Genomic DNA, 6,791 nt, shown 5'->3' with positions numbered 1-6,791 from the left:
GGCATTTAGGGCTCTTATACATAGGGTCGCTATGAGTCTCAAATGACTCTATGATGGCACACAACAACAACAACAACAACAACCAAACACTGTCCACCATGGGTAACCATTATCACAGTGTTCAGCTTCACAGCAACCACAAGTTACCTCTGTATAACAAGTGGACATATCACGGCTCTATGACCTAGAAGAATGTTTGATCAAAAGAAAGAAGGGGGAGCATCACACATAGACTATTGTAATGAATATGTCATTGATTGTACAGAATTCTATCATTCTATCTCCAGTCTCATATCTGTCAGCTAGGTTTTTCAAATACTGATCCTTCTTTTCCATTTCCAATTTTTGCATTCCAGTCAATCATTATTATTAATGCATCTTGATTGCACATTAGATTGATTTCTGACTTCAAAAGTTGATACAAATCTTCTATTTACTCCTTTTTTGGCTCTAGTTATTGGTGAATATATCTGAATGGTAGAAATACTCACTGGACTTCTTTGAACACCTAGGGTTATTATCCTGTCATTCACAACATTGTATTTCAAGATGGATATAGAAATGACATTTTTAACTATGAAAGCAGCACCATTTTTTCCTCACCTTTTCATCTCTGGCATAGTAGATCACATGACTGCCTGATTTAAAATATTCCATGCCAATCCCTCTTATTTTGCCAATACTTAGTATGTCAATATTTAGTGTCCCATTTCTTTCTTAACAATGTCAAATTTTCTTATATCCATGCTTCTCACATTCCACGTTCCCGTTACTAGTATCTGCACACAACTGTTGTTCCTCATTTTTGTTTCCATATTTGAGGGCTTAGCCTCATTTGTCGTATATATATGCTTATCTACTCTAAATGTGCTCTATTGTACATATGGTTTTTGAAGACCTGTTTTTTCAGATGTGGATGGCCAGTTCTCCTTCCTAGTCTGCCTTTAGTCAAATGCTCAGATGTAGAAAAGTATCTGTTAGACAAGCATTTTATAGAAAGGAACATATGAAAAACATTTCCCAATTATAGAAGCAACATAAAAATAAAAATCTGGCTTGACACTGTGACAAGACGCAGACTTGAAGTGTGCCGTTTCTTCGCCTCCTCTAATTCCCAACCTATTTTTCTAATTAACTTGATATCTGTAAGTAAAGTCTATGAATCAAGTTGCAATGAACATTGGACCAAACTATTGGTAACAATAGGTCCAGGACCATGTGAGGTGGCATGTCTGACCGTGTTACTATTTGTATCACAATGTGGGTATTATTGATAAAAAGAGTTTCTTTTTATGAAGTGGATAGAAGTCAGACTTGGTCTCTCCATCTTTGCATTTGCTCCTTATGACATTCCTTTGGTACTCTGGTTTCAGGCAAGCTCCAGCTAACATTAGCTATAATATCCCTATTACAATGACCTCTTTTAAATCCAGTCTGCACATATGGCAGTTTTCTGTTGATGTGATGTTCCAGTCACTTTTGGATAATTTTCCGAAGAATATTAATTGCAGGTGATGTTAATAATATTGTTCTATAGTTTTCACATGCTGTCAGGTCACCTTCCTTTGATTCAGGAACTGATATAGATATCTTTCAGTCAGTTGGCCAGATAGTTGTCCTCCAGATTTCTTGGCACAACTTAGTGATGGCATATAAAAGCAACCAAAAGACTCAGTGCTGCTCCCACCCTTAGACTCGTGTCTTGATCCAACCCTTTCCTCCCCCATCAGTATCACCTTCCACTCTTGCCTACCCCAGTCAACAACTCCTTTCTCCTATCCAGCCTTTAATACAGTAGCTTAGGTATCAAACCTTCTGTACTTTGGTGATTCTGAACACCTCGTGCTGCTTCCAATCTCTCATGCTGTGGCCAATCTCTCTAAGTTCAATGAGCTGGACAATGACTAGGGATGACAGAAGAAGAATTGATGCCTTTGAGTTGTGGTGCTGGAAAAGAGTCTTGAACAAAACATGGACAATCAAGAAAACAAATTGGTCTGTTTTGGAGAGGGTGAAATAACACCATGAATATTACTTAACATTATATAAATATGGATTGAAGCTCAGAATCAAGAAAATAAAGATTCTCACCACTGGGCCAATTGACAGCATCATGATAATGGTGAAGAGATTGAGATTGTTAAAAGCTTCAGTTTACTGCCTCTAACATTAACACTCTTGGTACCAGTAGGCAGGAAATGATAAGATAAATTACATTGGGAAAGTCTGTTGTCAGAGACCTATCCAAAGTACTGAAGAGTAATGATGTCAGTCTGGAGACTAAAGTGTGCCTGATATAGGCCATAGTCTCTGCAATCACTTGCTATGCCTCAGAAAGCTGCATAATCACTAGGGATGCTCAGTGAGATGCATTGATTCAGTGACTTGGTTAATGGATATAGGCGTATCAGAGACAATTAGACTGGCATAAGATAGAGCAGGGTTAGGGCTGTTGTATATAGGATCACTAATGGGTCGCAGGCAACCTGATGGCACCTAACAACAACAATCCAGAAGCAGAAGAAAGATGGGCAATATCCTGCCATGTGATTTAGTACCTCTGATAACCTGCTGGAGGGTCATCTACGGATCAGTTTGATTCATTGGCGCACAATCAAAACAACAACAATTTATAATAGTACCAAAGTACTTTTGACAGTGGTAAATGAATATGACTACTTAATATCTCTGGAGACAGCAAAGACACTACTTCTTTACTAATACAGTAATATTTCTTTATCCTAGTTCTATTCTAATCTCAATGCAAGTCAAAGAGGCAGGAAGAGATGATAGACTGGAAGGACTCTTTGGGCAAACTAATACTCAGGAACTTCCACATGAAATGAATTAACATATTTTTCTGTTATAATCTTGGAATTGTTAGACATCATCATATATTTCTTAGAGAAACTATTATTTTCTTGAAAATTGTATTGTCATTTAATTTTCAATCAATTACAGTGATAAATATGAACATCCTGGTGAATTTAAAAAAAATGTGTTCTTGTTTGTTCAAAAACTGTTTATCTTCTTGGGAGTTTAGTTGTCTTTTCACAAGTTTCATGGACCTAACATAAAAATTTACCATCAAGTATTATATAAATATATATGTATCTAAAATATGAAAAATCTATTGCATAATGCAGTATCATTTAACTTTTCTGGTGACTGCTTTATGACAGTGACCTACATGGTCTGAAAGTGTAATGTGACAAAGAATATATCTGCTTTCTATCCCAAGGACATTCTTGAAAATGAGCTGTAATATTTCAAGAGTTTTATCCTTGTGAGTAAAATGTTAATAAATAGATAAATCTTTACCACTTGCCAGGCCATGAGCTTGTAGTCAGGAAAGCTAAAGGAAGAATATGATGTCTTGGGGGACAGGACTGGAATATAAAATTGTTTCAATGTTGTCACTATTATAATGTTTAACACAATTTGGGAATTATTGTTGGTCAAGTATTGGTGGACATTGCAACAGAAATAAGTTATTGGTGTAGGATCATTTAGAAAGAGTAAAATCAGAAAAAAACACAACAGCTCATACCAATATGAATGTCACATTGATTGTATCTGTAGAAATACCTAGAGCCACAGTCATTGGCTATGATCCATTTCTTTGTTCATGCTCCCCCGTGTTACACACTAGAGAATATCAATTAGGCTTATAAGATATAAAAGTATTGTTCTCTAATAATTTTGACTAAAGAAAACTGTATTTTTCTTTTTCTTAACTTGGGACTTGGTAGTTGTTTAGTTAGAACTGTAAATATCTTGTCTTTCTCTTCAGAGGCACAATATTTAGGTTAACAGTACAACAACGTACAAACTACAGCACCATAGCTCTTGACAGCAATATTTATAATAGGTAAAATTTGTTTAGGACCTGTGAGATGGATAAATAGATGTTAAAATATATAAACTAGGAAGCAATTACAAGCAGAACAAAAGAACACTGTGTGATTTAAAATTAAGAAAGGTATGAATCAGTGTTGTATCCTTTCTCCATATCTATTCAATTCATACGTTGATAAAATAATTCAAAATCTGGACTATATGAAGCAGAATATAGCATCAGACTTCAAAGAAGACTCATCAACAACCTGTGTCATGTGGATAACACAACCTTGCTTGCGGAAAGTGATGAGGGCTTGAAGACCTTGTGGCAGAATAGTAAAGACTACATCTTATTATATGGATTACATCTTAAAATCAAGAAAACAAAAATCCTCCTCACTGCACCAATAGGCAACATTATGATACACTGAGAAAAGATTGAAGTTGCCAACAATTTCATTTTACTTAAATTCCACAATCAAAACCCATAATAGCACCATTCATTAAAAGAAAATTTGCTGCCAAAGTCTTCTTTAAAGTGTTGACCAACAAGGATGTCTAAGATACAATATTTTTAATTTCATCCTATACATCTGAAAGTTAGACTTTCAGAATAAAAACGACAGAAAGAAAGCCTTTGAATTGTTGTGCGGGTGAAAAATAATTGACTATACCAGCGATTGCCAGAAAAAAAAAAGTATGTCTTCCATCAAGTTGAACTGTTGTTTGTTATTGCTGTTATGTGCTGTCTAGACGCTTGTGACTTATAGCGACCCTATGTACAACAGCCCTAAACTCTGCTCTGTCCTATGCCAATCACACATCACGATTATCCCAGTCACTGAATCAATCCACCTCATAGAGGGCCTTCCCCTCCAGCACTATCCCTCCACCCTCACAAGCATGATGTCCTTCTCCAAGTACCGGTCTCTCCTCACAAAATGTCCAAAGTATGTCAGACGAAGCCCCAGAATCCTTGCCTCCAAGGAGCAGCCCTATTTAACCCCCTCTAGGATGAATCAATTTGTTTTCCTAGCAGTCCATGGTACATTCAATACTCTTCTCCAGCACCACAGCTCAAAGGCATCAATTCTCCTTCTATCCTTCTAGGTCATTGTCCAACTCTTTGATGTATAACAAGTGATAGCAAAGACCATGGCCTGTATCAGACACACCTCAGTCTCCAGAGACAACCCATTGCTCTTAAGTACTTTGGAGTGGTCCCTAACAGCAGACTTTCCCATGGCAATGCACCTTTTAATTTCCTGGCTGTTGGTGCCAAGAGTGTTGACTGTGGCACCAAGCAAACTAAAGCTGTGAACAATCTCAATCTCTTCACCATCCATCCTGATGTTGCCAATTGGTCCAGTGGTGAGAATCTTTGTTTCCTTGACATTGAGCCTCAATCCATATTGCAGGCTGCAGTCCTTGGCCCTCCGCAGCAAACGCTTCAGGTCCTCTTTAGTTTCAGTAAGCAGGGTTGTATCATCTGCATAATGCATATTGTTGATAGATCTTCCACCAATATTGACCCCACATTTCTCCTTATAGAGCCCAGCCTCCCAGATAATCTGTTCTGCTTACAGTTTGAAAAGGTATGGAGACAGGACACATCCCTGGCATACTCCCTTCCCAATTTTGAACCATGCAGTGTTCCCTTGCTCTGTTCTGATGACTGCCTCCTGGTCCAAGTATAGGTTTCACATTAGAATGATCAAGTGTTCTGGGATTCCCATTCTTCCCAGAGTCAGTCACAGTTTGTTATGGTTCACACAGTCAAATGCCTTTGCATAGTCAATGAAACAGAGATAGACATTACTCTGGTATTCCCTGCTTACAGCTAAGATCCATCTAACATCAGCTACAATATCCCTAGTACCATGACCCCTTCTAAACCCAGCCTGGACTTCTGGCAGTTCTCTGATGATGTGCTGTTCCAGTCGGTTTTGGATAATCCTCAGTAGAATCTTGCTCGCATGTGAAATCAGTGAGATTGTTCTGTAGTTTCCACACTCTGTGGGTCATCTTTCTTTGGGATGGGAACAGGGTGTCTTAAAAGCAAGGTTGGTGTGAGCTCTGGTGGCCTAGTGGCAAGAAGGTATACTTCAATCCCAGAGGTGCGCAGTTCAAATCCACCAGATGCTTTGCTGGAGAAGGAGGAACAATCTTCTCCTGTGCCACTCAGATCTGATTTGACGGTATACACACAAAAGAATAATTTTTTAAAAAAATATTTAAAAAAGCAAGGGTGGTAAAACTTCATCTTACACACTTTAGCTATGTTGCTGTTAAGAGGGATCAGCCTTTGGAAAATTATATATTGCTAGGAAATGTAGAAGATGAGGGAAAATAAAAAAAAATTCCTTATCAACCTGGATTGGCACAGTGACTATAACATGGTTAGGTTTGGGCTATGCTTGAGATCATCAGATGGAGCAGGACAGGGCATGGTTCTGAACTGTTGTCCACAGGGTCACTATGAGTTGTAGAAGATTCAACAGCACATAACAACAACAACAAATACACATGCATGCTCATGTGCAAGCACGCACACACAAACACACTCACACACATACACCCACTACCTTTCCCACATTCAACTCCCTGAAAAATCCAATGAGGCTACTATTATGAGTATATTCATGTAATGATTACATGAAAACTCCCCAATAATCTGAAGATACAATGCTCCTATTACCACCAGTGGTTTAAAGATGATCAGATGAAATTACGCTTTAAATGTTTAAATACTTGGCAATAAGACTAATAGCAAACATTTTGTAAAGAATGTTATAATTTTTATGACTTTAGAACTCTTCCTCTATTCAAATAAAAATCAAAACCCTATGCACATCCAAAACCTTCTCCAACAGGGTCAAAAAAAAAGCCACAGACTGGGAAAAAGTCTTTGGTAATGACATGTCAGATAAGGGACTTATATCTAGAATTTA

The sequence above is a fragment of the Elephantulus edwardii genome, unplaced genomic scaffold (genome assembly GCF_000299155.1).
Source record: "Elephantulus edwardii isolate Elephantulus edwardi_28Jun2011 unplaced genomic scaffold, EleEdw1.0 scaffold00294, whole genome shotgun sequence".
NCBI classification, from domain to species: Eukaryota; Metazoa; Chordata; class Mammalia; order Macroscelidea; family Macroscelididae; genus Elephantulus; species Elephantulus edwardii.
The sequence above is the reverse complement of the archived record's forward strand: the minus strand, read 5'-3'. Positions refer to the sequence as shown.